This window comes from Mus musculus, chromosome 3 (genome assembly GCF_000001635.26).
Source record: "Mus musculus strain C57BL/6J chromosome 3, GRCm38.p6 C57BL/6J".
NCBI lineage: Eukaryota > Metazoa > Chordata > Mammalia > Rodentia > Muridae > Mus > Mus musculus.
In genome coordinates, this window is record NC_000069.6 from 103496177 (window position 1) to 103508888 (window position 12712).

The 12712-nt window shown below is 44.9% G+C and overlaps 1 long non-coding RNA gene across 1 annotated transcript in view; it reads left to right on the forward strand.

Moving 5' to 3' along the window:
* Positions 1 to 5288: 5288 nt before the first annotated feature.
* Positions 5289 to 12712, forward strand: part of Gm34049 — a 49902-nt gene continuing 42478 nt past the window's right edge. The window contains exon 1 of the long non-coding RNA XR_001783947.1: positions 5289 to 6070. This is a non-coding gene — a long non-coding RNA (predicted gene, 34049). The remainder of the gene's footprint in view (positions 6071 to 12712) is intronic.

The following is a 12712-nucleotide window of genomic DNA, read 5'->3' on the forward strand; positions in this document are numbered from 1 at the left end:
TAGCTCTGGAGCTGCTGCTGTGGAACCTGTTTAAGAACCACAGATGCTGCGTATGCATAGCTGAAAAGAAGAAACACAGAGTCCTTGAATGCTTTTGTAGAGATGAGTGTGCCAGGCAGCTGGTTCTGCTGAGGAGCCCAGTGTGCTGAATGAAAAATAAGACAGGTTTGAAACATCTGCGGATTCATAGCTCTGCAGCACCAGTGGAGGACCTAGGGTTAGCACTCCATCCGTGTCTGAGTGGGTACTGTTAAAGGCCACGTGGCTCTACTGTGTGCATAGTTCTTATTCAGTTGGGGCTGGAGGAATCATCTTGACCAGCTCCCCTAAGAGTGCCTCATGTCCAGGTTAGGGTTTGTAAGCAAGACCGTGATCATTGTTTTTGGGAGTCCACGGTGTGTCACTGGCCACTTGCCTATGAGTGGGCTGGACCTGGGTCAGAGCACAGACCCGACATGAGCCACCAAGATGAAGCAGCTTAGGGAACCCAGAGATGAGAGGGAGAATTCCAACTTAGCATCATGGTTCTTTTTCTCTTTTATAAAAAGATCAATCTCATGTCTAATTCATTTGAAAATTCTCCACTTCTCTGTGTGTGTTTTTGGTAAAAATAGAAGTCTCTGAGGATTGCAGGTTCCTGCTGAATTTTATGAGCAACTTCTCAAAGCCTGGTAACCAGGTTCTTCTAATCTTGCCTTGAGTGAATTAAGCACCAGTGGGAGGCTTGCTTTCCGGATGACTGGTTTGAATAAAAGACTTTCAGCTCTGGTGTAGGAGGCTTTTAAGGTCACCCAATCAACCTGCAGGCCAGAGAAAAGCACAACAAAGACAGCGGACAAGTTGGGCTCTGGTCCCCGTTCCTATCCTTGTCTCTTCTATCCCATCCCTGCAATTCTCTGCTCCCAGCCATCACCATCTCTGCAACAAATTCCCAGTGTGCCTCCTTGCCCTCTGGAAGAGCTTGTTAGAAGACAAATAGGATTGAGTTCCCCCTGGTTATGAGCTTTGGTGCTTCTCTGGTTCCAGACATCCCATAGTGCTTGAAGTTATATTTAAAGGGTTTGGTGACAGAGAAGGTCAAGAGAAGACCTTTCAGGGGGCTGAGGATGTTCCCCAGCATACCTTAGGTGGTAGCTACATGTGTATTCACTTTGTGAGAACTTCTGTAGCTAGCTGTACCTCTGGGGTGCGCACGTTTCTGAGTGCATGTTGTACTGCTATAAAACCTTTTAGAAGTGTTTCAGTCTTAACCTAACCCTCCTGTCCTTCCAAGGTGGAAGTGAAGTATACTACGGAAGGCAGATGCTGGGGATTCCTGAAGGAGGTCATTAGATTTTGTGGTTTGGAAATGAAGCATCCTATAAGGTTCAGATCTGTCTGATCAATGGTGTCATGGAACTTCAGAGCGCTGGGATACCGGCAGTTGCAAGAGACCTTTAGAATCCATTACAAAAAGTTATGGTTTAGGGCTAAAGATGGAGAATTAATCCTGGCCCAATCCCTGTCCTAGAAGGGATTTGTTTCGGATGAAGGTTGATTATGTGTAAGCAGGCTGTGGCTCTTAGCAGGAGTGTGGGCAGGCTGTGGCTCTTAGCAGGAGTGTGGGCATGCTTGCAAAGCTTGCCTGAAATCTGCAATCAGGGCAACTAGGTAGGCAGGAGGCCACAGGACATTGGACTAAAGCCAGCCCTTCCTTCAGAGATAAGCTGGGACAATGTCCTTGAGAAATGACCTTCATGGCTGAGCCAATACAGGGACTCTGGAGGAGCTGAGACACAAGGTTGAAGAAAGGATTTGTGTTCAGGAAGTTGCCGGGAATAGGCAGAGAGAAAATGGCTCTCAGCGCCAACTGAGTCACCAACTTGCCTAGTTTTTGCAATCACCAGACCTATTTATCTGGCTTTTAGCAGGGGAAGTGCTCTTCGCAGCAGGTATGGTGACACAAGCTTAGAATACCCGCAGTTGGGGGGCTGAAACAGCAGGACTGTCACAAGTTCGAGGTCAAGATTCTGTCTTAAGAACAGACAAACCTACTCAACAGCCACACTCTCCATTTAATACTTTGTAAATTGAATTTTGTAAATGGACATTTACAGACTGTTGAGTTGACCTTGCTGGGGGTCTTTCTCACTTTGATGTCCGTCCCCGCTTGCAACACTGTATTCCACCAGTACAATCCTGGGACCTTGCCAATATATGTAGGACAACCAGAGGTGTCCAGGCCCTGACGCTCCATAACCACTTGGCTTAGTCCACTTTCTGCTACTATAACCTGGTATCAAAGACTGGATAATTTACAAAGAAAAGAAAATGTACTTCTCACAGAGTCAAAGGCTGGGGAGGCCAAGAGGAAGTGCCCGTGCTGGACAAGGGTTTTGGAACTGCCTCCAGCTTACTGTAGGGAAAACATACCTGCTAGAGACAGTCTTCTACGCTCCCTCGCCAGCAACCCACTCCTTCTGAAACTGGCCCAGTGCCTATGGTGGCATGAACCCAGCCATGAAGAAAATCCCTTGTGAGCCTTTCACCTCTTAAAGGCCCTGACGCCCAATACTGCTATACTGATAATTAGGTCTCATCTTGAGTAATGAAGGGGACATGCACACCCTAGGACTCCCTGGGGATTGGGTCTCCTCCTCCACAAGGCTAGGCTTAGAGGGGTTAGCCCAAGCACATAGCTCATCAGCAGTAGGACAGGGTTAAAACCTTTGAAGTATCTGTCTCTACTGTCCCTGCTCTGACTCCTCGCAGTCTGAGTTCAGCACTTTGTCCTTAGGGCTTCCTGCTGAGCATTCCCAGGGGTTGCTATCTTTTATTCAGAGGAACTTAATTGTCCCAACAATGTAGTGTGCAAGCGACCCTGGGGTCTGGCCTCTAACAGTGGTTGGTCATATCCCTAGCCATGTGGCATCCTCACGGCATGCATTAATTGCATGGAAATGTCTGTAGCTGTTTGCACATAGCAGCTTCTTGGTGGCCTTCTCTTTTTAGGATTTAGAACTTCCTCATTGCTGTTGATGTGGGTGACTATAAATACAAATACACAGATAGGATGATGCTCTTGATTGGAAACTGCAGAAAAACCCTATCCCCGGGATCTAAAAAGCAAGAGGGAATGTTATACCCTCAATAAGAAATCCTGAGGGGCTAGGTATGGTGCAAATACCTCCCCCACTTTTTTTTTGGTCCTTTCCTTTCCTTTCCTTTCCTTTCCTTCCCTTCCCTTCCCTTCCCTTCCCCTTCCCCTTCCCCTTCCCCTTCCTTCCTTCCTTCCTTCCTTCCTTCCTTCCTTCCTTCCTTCATTCCTTCCTTCTCCTCCACCTGCCTCACTCCTCCCAGGTGAGGACCAAACCCAGGGTCTTTGCTTGCTAGCCAAGCACTCTAAAACTAAGCTAAATCCCCAATCCTGGTGCTGAACACTTGGAAGACAGAGACAGATAGATCTCTGGGTTTGAGACCATTTTGGTCTGCCTAGAGAATTCAAGACCATCAAAGCTGACACAGTAAGACCCTTCCTTAAAAGGAGAAAGAGAGAGAGAGAGATTGAGAGAGAGAGATTGAGAGAGAGATTGACAGAGAAAGATAGAGAGAGAGAGAGGGGGGGAGAAGAGAGAGAGAGAGAGGAAGAGAGAGAAGAGAGAGAAATCCTGAGGGAAGAGAGGCTGCCAGAGCAGGGCCTTGCTTGGCTCTGTGGTCTCAGCTCAGCGTCTGTCTGCTGGCTCCATTTCCTCAGGCAGTAACAGAAAAGTGGTGCTTGTTGCAGACCTCACATCCAGACACAGCAACCTGCAAGGTTCCTTCCCTGTGCCTCTTCCCAGAACCTGCCAGCCTTTCCCCTGGTGCAGTGTGGGCTAATCACAGACCCACCCTGAATCAGGGGGAATGCATTAGTCCCTGGGTTAGCTAAGCCAAGGGTGGAAGGTTGGGCCTTGCCAGGGAAGATGAGCACCCAAAAGTGGGTTTCTGTCTATAAGGAAGGGCTCAGGATTGGAGTGGATCTTCTTTCATTTTTGTAATTAATTAATTAATTAATTAATTGGTTGATCCCTTTTGAGACAGGGTTTCTTGTGCCAAGGCTGCCTTTCTTTGACCTCCTGATCCTCTTGCCTTCATTATGTGAGTGCTAGGATTTCCTGTCTCATCCAGTTCTGGAGTGGATCTTAACTGACATCCAGTCCCCCCTGGCTAAGGAAGGTTTCTCCAGCTCTCATCTTTAACCTCTTCACACCTCCAATTCTCACCTCTGCAACCTCTCTCCCCCATCGCCTTTCTGCACAGTAGCCCTTTGTGTTTGCAAGGCATACTGGTCCCTCTTGCACATAGTGTCCACACAGGGTTCGCCAACCCATTTATCCTGGGGTGCTGCTTACCCAGAAGGCTTGTGTTTCCTTTCTAACCCACCCTGCTGCAACCACTTCCCTTTTCCTCTAGCCATCTAGCCTCACAGCAGGCAGTTATTTGTTGGTGCTCTGCTTGCAAACTTTCCAAACTCCTAAGTCATCCCTCCTGCATTTTATAGACGTGTTTCCCGAGCAGTATAGCAGTGTCTCCTTTTTTTTTTTTTTTTTTTTTTGACAACTCCAGGAAGGAGATCCCCACACACATACCCCCATGTCTTCTGAGTTCCCCAACTACACTTGGATGGTAGATAGCCAGGTGTCCTCAGCCGTGCCTCTCACAGCTCTGCTTGGAGAGATGGCAGCTGCTTCTGTGTGTGTGAAGCATTTGCAGGGCCAGAAAACCCTGGGCATAACTGGTCTTTGGAGTCAGTGTGTCATACTTCTGGACTAATTTAAATGCTATCATGGACAAACCAGGCCTGCCTGCCACACTGCTAGGATACAACAGAAGGAAAGAACTCAGCGCACAGCGAGACTGCTTCCTCCATTGATCCAGCACCTGCTGCCGTGGAAGGGAGTCCACACATCCACAAGACTCAGCTGCAGCCGCACCTGCAATTCTCTCTCCCAAATTTTCTTCTCTCTCCCCTCCTGTTTCCACTGAGCTTGTGCAAACCCTTTGTTACTGCCTTAGCCCAACATAAAAGATTTCCTTACTGGTTGGCCTGCCTGACTCTACTAAGGTATGCGTTCCTTCAGGGACACAGTGTGTCTTTCTGGATCACTGAGTCATGTGAGGACAGTTCCATGCCTGTTGGGCAGTAGGAGCTTAATAAGTCTCTGTTGACTTAAATTGCATTAATTATTGCTTAGGATAGCAGAAAGCATGATTCTGAAAACATGAAGATGTAACTTAATAAAAACGATGATTTTTACACAGGATCTGTCCTGAGCAGAGAACGGGAAGAGACAGAGTGGCTGTTGACAAGGACCGCCCGTATGAAAATGAACTGTTTTGGTTTTGAGAGAAGGTCCTGTTCTGTAGCCCAGACCGGTCTTGAACTTGTTGTATAGGCTAAACTGACTTTGGATTGGTGGTGGTCTTCTTGCCATCCTCCAACTGCTGACATTCCAAGCAAGTGTTCCCATCATCTGCCATGCCAGATAAAATCCCCTGTGCAGTGCTGGGATCACTCCAGGACGAGAAGAAGATGGAGCAGGTTGTGCCTGGGGCTGGATTCTAAGCACTGACTAGGGAAGATTGTAAGGAACCTAAAGTGGATAAGGGAGGACTGCAGTAAGGGACTTGTCACCTGTGTATATTTAATCATTTTGCCCTGGCTCAGCAAGTCATCCCTCCGTCCCCATCCGATCCTCTGGTTTGGGGCATTGCCTTATGAAGGTGTACGGTTTCACGCATCACAACTCTCCTCCATGACAATAAATGCTTTAAAACATGGACTGCCTCTTCTCATCAGGATCCGCAGGGCTGGAGCAATGGAGCAGGTCTTCCTCTAAAGAGCTGTGTCTAATCTCACACAGGACGACTCCTTGTGCTCTCAGCCACAGTTTCCATCGAGTCAAGCTGTCTGCCCAAGCAAGCCAAAGACTCTCGTCCCCGTGGGACACAGCCCGACGCCCACAGGGTGCGCAGTCAAAACTTCCTGCAACCCGCCTCACCTAGTAGCCCAAGCCCTGGGCCAGACGCAGGACACCATTTTAACCCACTGGTATGTATGCATGTGAGTTCTGGTAGAAGCCAGAATGTCATTCCTCAAGCGCACCTTGGTTTTAAGACTGGGCCTCTCACATAACGTAATGGATGGCAGGTCCATTTTCTTGCTCCAACTATGATTCTGAAACATTTTGCAGTATGAAGGAGTTGGGGTGTGTGTGTGTGTGTGTGTGTGTGTGTGTGTGACCAGTTTCCCAGCCTCAGCACTATCGACATTCTGAACTGTACCTTCCCTAGGCAGGTATTCCCGGCTTGTTTAAGGGCAAACTAAACAAGCCTTGGGGATTGAGTCTGTAATCTGCATAATCTGCATCCTATGGTCTCTGCCTTGGCTCCTGAGCCCATGCTTGCTCATGCTTTGAGCTCCTGCCCTGACTTCCCTTCACGAAGAGCTCTCCAAGTTGTTTTAGCTCACAGTGTTTATACCGGCCACAGAAAGCAAGCTAGGACAATTGTTCTCCACTTTATTCCCTCGGGGTGGGATCTGCCACTGACCGTGGGGTAGGCTAGTGTCCATCCTCAGCGGGCAGCAGACACCCTCCTGTCTCACACAGTGCTGGGGTTAGAGGTGCAGCCTGCTCACTTTGTTCCTCCGCCCCCCCAGGCTGTGGCTTAAGCTCAGGTCCCACGCTTGTTCAGTCTTTCCCACCAAACCATCTTTTCAGCCCACATAAAAATTTTCCATGTTTTATTTTAGCAAAATCGCTCATTGTATTGGCATGTAATGAAGATATTCATATTATTTATCAGTGTGTGGAGGTATATACCTTTAATCTTAGCATTCATAAGGCACAGTCAACGTGGATTTCAAGGCTAGCCTCATTTATATAGCAAGTTCCAACCAGAATGAGGCCTGGGAGATGGGGCGGCGGGGAGGGGGTTGTGGGGGAGAATATCATTATCTTCTATTATAAAATGATCTGAATTTTAAAAAATATATTATCATAAATTATAAATTGAGCTGAATGTAAACTATTTAAGTAAATTTTTTAAAATTTTCTTTTTGTTGTTGTTTTTGTTTTGTTTTGTTTTTTGTTTGTTTGTTTTTTGAGTCAGGGACTATCCCTGACTATCCTGGAGCTCACTATGTAGACCAGGCTGGCCTCAGACTCACAGAGATCCACCTGCCTCTGCCTCCTGAGTGCAGGAATTATAGGTGTGTGCCCCCATATCCTGCTTATATTTTTAATAAAGTAATTTGTCCTTGATCATCTACAGTATTTACTGAAATTAAGGGTTAAATACAATGATAACTAATGAATATCACATTTTAACACCAGTATTGTTATTTTAAAGATTTATGTATTTTATATGATGGGTATTTGCCTGCATGTGTATATGTATTGACATGTATGTGCCTGGTACCCTTGGAAGCCAGAAAAGGGCATTGGATCTTCTGGAGCTGAAATTATAAGTAGTTTTGGACTACTATTGGCTGATCTAGAAGAGCAGCCAGTAACTTTAAAGACTGAGCCATCTCCCCAGTCCCTAAAATCAATATTATTAAAATAAAACTTTGTTCACAGGTAGCTGTAGAGGTGCACAGCAGCACTTGAGAAGCTGGGGCAGGAGGATTGAGTACTCCAGACCCACCTGGGTTACTCACTGACTCTGTCAGAAACAAACAGAAACCCCAAAAGGCCACAGTTTCATCCAGGCAGTTCTAGTGTATAATAAATACCCCTATGGTTTCTAATGTAAGAACAGTATCTCTCATGCACACCGTTTCTAGATAAGTGGCTCCCAACTGGGGAAGGCATTGTTGCTCTCCATGAGAATGTATTAATGTTTGAGTGATGAACGCAACTTGCTTTTGATATGTAGCAGATAGAGACCCAGGAATGCTGGGAAAGTCATAGGTCAACATGGATCAGCTCCATAACAAAGAACTAACTGGTCCAGAATGTCAATAGTGCTGAGGCTGGAAACTGGTCTCACACACACACACACACACACACACAGAGCCTAAACTCCTTCATACTGCAAAATGTTTCAGAATCATAGTTGGAGCAAGAAAATAGATCTGCCATCCATTATGTTATGTGAGACTCTGTTGCATGCATGGTAGGAGCCAATATGTTAATTAGTTGTCTTTTTCCTAAGTGTTCCTGCCAGTCAGTCACCTCCTGCTCCCCAACTAACACATATTCTGAAATAAGATCTGCCTCCAGTATTGGCAGCGCACAACCATAACTCTCGACATTTAGATGCAGGCACTTTTTGTTTCAAGGACACAAGACGCTGAGAAACACCATTCTGGGACCTGAATGATGTCATTTCCTAGAAAGCATGTTCAAGGTGACATCATGCTGCATCAGGCTTGAGTAGCAGGTCCTGAGGGATGGGGCTACCCATGCTCTCCCTCCTAAACTAGAGTTTATGACTTGTAAATGGGACTGTAGGTGCAACTCCCCAGACAGGATCTTCTCTCCGGGCAAAGGTGATACCAAGAGATGTGTCCCAGTATCCATCTTGGATCCCAAGCAGAACTCCAGAGAGCAGGAAAGCTGTTAACACCAGATCGAGAGCACTTTCCCCAGACTCCTGCGGAACAGCATGCTGTTTGGCTGCCAAAATATTAGGACTAAAAGCGGCTGGCAAAGCTGCTCATTGGGGAGGTGAAGCTGCACAGAGGAGCCTGAGGAAAAACTTCATCTTTGAATACGGCTTTGACTATGACTATGGACGGAACCTCACCATGGGTCTTCTTCTGGATAGCCTCACTCTCAGATAAAAGGGATCCTGACCCCAGCTATCCCAAGGATGCTTCTGAGGCAAGTGTGCACTGACTGCAGGTCCTTGAAGGCATGGTGAACCTAAGGTAACTCTGTCTCTGTCCTAAAGACATCCATACCCTAATAGTAAGCTAATTATCAACATAGGGTTAATACAGTATATGATAAAGAGGAAAAATAAGGAGTAGTCAGAAAGATTGCTATAGTATAACCCCAGCTAAGTTTTCTAAAAAGATGAGTCGAGCACCGGGTCACCTTGGGTGTGGAGTCGGTGGATACCTCCAAGATCCCCTAGAGGACTCCCCACATGATCTTAGGACCACCGGTGAGTGGAACACAACTTCTGTCCCAATCCAATCGGGACCAGAGACAGCATTAGGGAAGCAGAAAACCCGGCCTGACCAGGGTCACAAGTCCCTTCCGGTTGGCGCCAGCACCGGGTCACCTGGGTGCAGAGTCGGCGGACACCCCCAAGGTCCCTAGAGGACAGCTTCTGAGACAGACCCCATTTCGGACTCCAGACCTCTGGGCACCTTCCCTGCCAGAGAAGAGGTATCCTCCCTGCCCGGTAGGGCTTTGCCAGAGCACCTGGGGGAGCCATCTTGGTTCCCGGATCCCCCTGAGACTAGTCTGCACAGGTGAGAGTGTGGACTACAGAAGCTAACAGCTTCTGTGACAGGTCCTGTTTCGGGCCTTCATCTTCTGCCAGGAGGCAGGTCCGAACGCCAGATATCTGTGCACCTTCCCTGTAAGAGGAGAGCTTGCCTGAATAGAGTGCCCTGACCACTGAAACTCAGAGGAAAAAGCTAGTCTCCCAGGTCTGCTAATAGAGGCTAACAGACTCACAAGAGGAACAATCTCTAACCAGAGACAACTATAACAACTAACTCCAGAGATTACCAGATAGTGAAAGGCAAACGTAAGAATCTTACTAACAGAAACCAAGACCACTCACCATCATCAGAATGCAGCACTCCCAACTTGCCCAGTCCTGGGCACCCCAACATACCTGAAAAGCTAGACCCGGATTTAAAAGCATATCTCATGATGATGGTAGAGGACACCAAGAAGGACTTTAATAACTCACTTAAAGAAATACAGGAGAACACTGCTAAAGAGTTACAAGTCCTTAAAGAAAAACAGGAAAACACATTCAAACAGGTGATGGAAATAAACAAAACAATACTAGACCTAAAAAGGGAAGTAGAGACAATAAAAAAACCCAAAGTGAGGCAATGCTGGAGACAGAAACCCTAGGAAAGAAATAGATAGATTCTATTTCATAGATGTGAGCATCAGCAACAGAATACAAGAGATGGAAGAGAGAATCTCAGGTGCAGAAGATTCCATAGAGAACATCGGCACAACAATCAAAGAAAATGAAAAATGCAAAAAGATCCTAACTCAAAATATCCAGGAAATCCAGGACACAATGAGAAGACCAAACCTACGGATAATAGGAGTAGATGAGAATGAAGATTTTCAACTTAAAGGGCCAGCAAATATCTTCAACAAAATTATAGAAGAAAACTTCCCAAACCTAAAGAAAGAGATGCCCATTAACATACAAGAAGCCTACAGAACTCCAAATAGACTGGACCAGAAAAGAAATTCCTCCCGACACATAATAATCAGAACAACAAATGCACTAAATAAAGATAGAATATTAAAAGCAGTAAGGGAAAAGAGTCAAGTAACATATAAAGGCAGGCCTATCAGGATTACACCAGACTTTTCACCAGAGACTATGAAAGCCAGAAGAGCCTGGACAGATGTTATACAGACACTAAGAGAACACAAATGCCAGCCCAGGCTACTATACTCAGCCAAACTTTCAATTACCATAGATGGAGAAACCAAAGTATTCCACGATAAAACCAAATTCACACATTATCTTTCCACAAATCCAGCCCTTCAAAGGATAATAACAGAAAAAAAACAATACAAGGACGGAAACCACGCCCTAGAAAAAGCAAGAAAGCAATCTTTCAACAAACCTAAAAGAAGACAGCCACAAGAACAGAATGCCAACTCTAACAACAAAAATAATAGGAAGCAACAATTACTTTTCCTTAATATCTCTTAATATCAATGGACTCAATTCCCCAATAAAATGACATAGACTAACAGACTGGCTACACAAACAGGACCCAACATTTTGCTGCTTACAGGAAACCTATCTTAGGGAAAAAGACAGACACTACTTCAGAATGAAAGACTGGAAAACAATTTTCCAAGCAAATGGTCTGAAGAAAAAAGCTGGAGTAGCCATTCTAATATCTAATAAAATCGACTTCCAACCCAAAGTTATCAAAAAAGACAAGGAGGGACACTTCATACTCATCAAAGGTAAAATCTTCCAAGAGGAATTCTCAATTCTGAATATCTATGCTCCAACTGCAAGGGCAGCCACATTCATTAAGGAAACTTTAGTAAAGCTCAAAGCACAAATTGCACCTCACACACTAATAGTGGGAGACTTCAACACACCACTTTCATCAGTGGACAAATCATGGAAACCTAAACTAAACAGGGACACAGTGAAACTAACAGAAGTTATGAAACAAAATGGATTTAACAGATATCTACAGAACATTTTATCCTAAAACAAAGGGATATACCTTCTTCTCAGAACCTCATGGTACTTTCTCCAAAATTGACCATATAATTAGTCACAAAACAGGCCTCAACAGATAAAAAAATATTGAAATTGTCCCATGCATCCTATCAGATCACCATGGACTAAGGCTGATCTTCAATAACAACATAAGTAATAGAAAGCCAACATTCACGTGGAAACTGAACAACACTCTTCTCAATGATACCTTGGTCAAGGAAGGAATAAAGAAAGAAATTAAAGACTTTTTAGAGTTTAATGAAAATGAAGCCACAACATACCCAAACTTATGGGACACAATGAAAGCATTTCTAAGAGGAAAACTCATAGCTCTGAGTGCCTCCAAAAAGAAACTAGAGCTCAGAGCACACACTAGCAGCTTGACAACACACCTAAAAGCTCTAGAACAAAAGGAAGCAAATTCACTCAAGAGGAGTAGACGGCAGGAAATAATCAAACTCAGGGGCGAAATCAACCAAGTGGAAACAAGAAGAACTATTCAAAGAATCAAACAAATGAGGAGCTGGTCCTTTGAGAAAATCAACAAGATAAATAAACCCTTAGCCAGACTCACTAGAGGGCACAGGGACAAAATCCTAATTAACAAAAATCAGAAATGAAATGGGAGACATAACAACAGATCCTAAAGAAATTCAAAACACCATCAGATCCTTTTACAAAAGGCTATACTCAACAAAACTGGAAAACCTGGATGAAATGGACAAATTTCTGGACAGATACCAGGTACCAAAGTTAAATCAGGATCAGGTTAATGATCTAAACAGTCCTATATCCCCTAAAGAAATAGAAGCAGTTATTAATAGTCTCCCAACCAAAAAAAACCCAGGACCAGATGGGTTTAGTGCAGAGTTCTATCAGACCTTCAAAGAAGACCTAATTCCAGTTCTTCACAAACTATTCCACAAAATAGAATCAGAAGGTACTCTACCCAATTCATTCTATGAAGCCACAATTACTCTGATACCTAAACCACAGAAAGACCCAACAAAGATAGAGAACTTCAGACCAATTTCCCTTATGAATATTGATGCAAAAATACTCAATAAAATTCTCACTAACCAAATCCAAGAACACATCAAAACAATCATCCATCCTGACCAAGTAGGTTTCATTCCAGTGATGCAGGGATGGTTTAATATATGGAACTCCATCAATGTAATCCACTATATAAACAAACTCAAAGACAAAAAAAAAAACAAAACAAAAGAAACACATGATTATTTCGTTAGATGCGGAGAAAGCATTTGACAAAATCCAACACCCA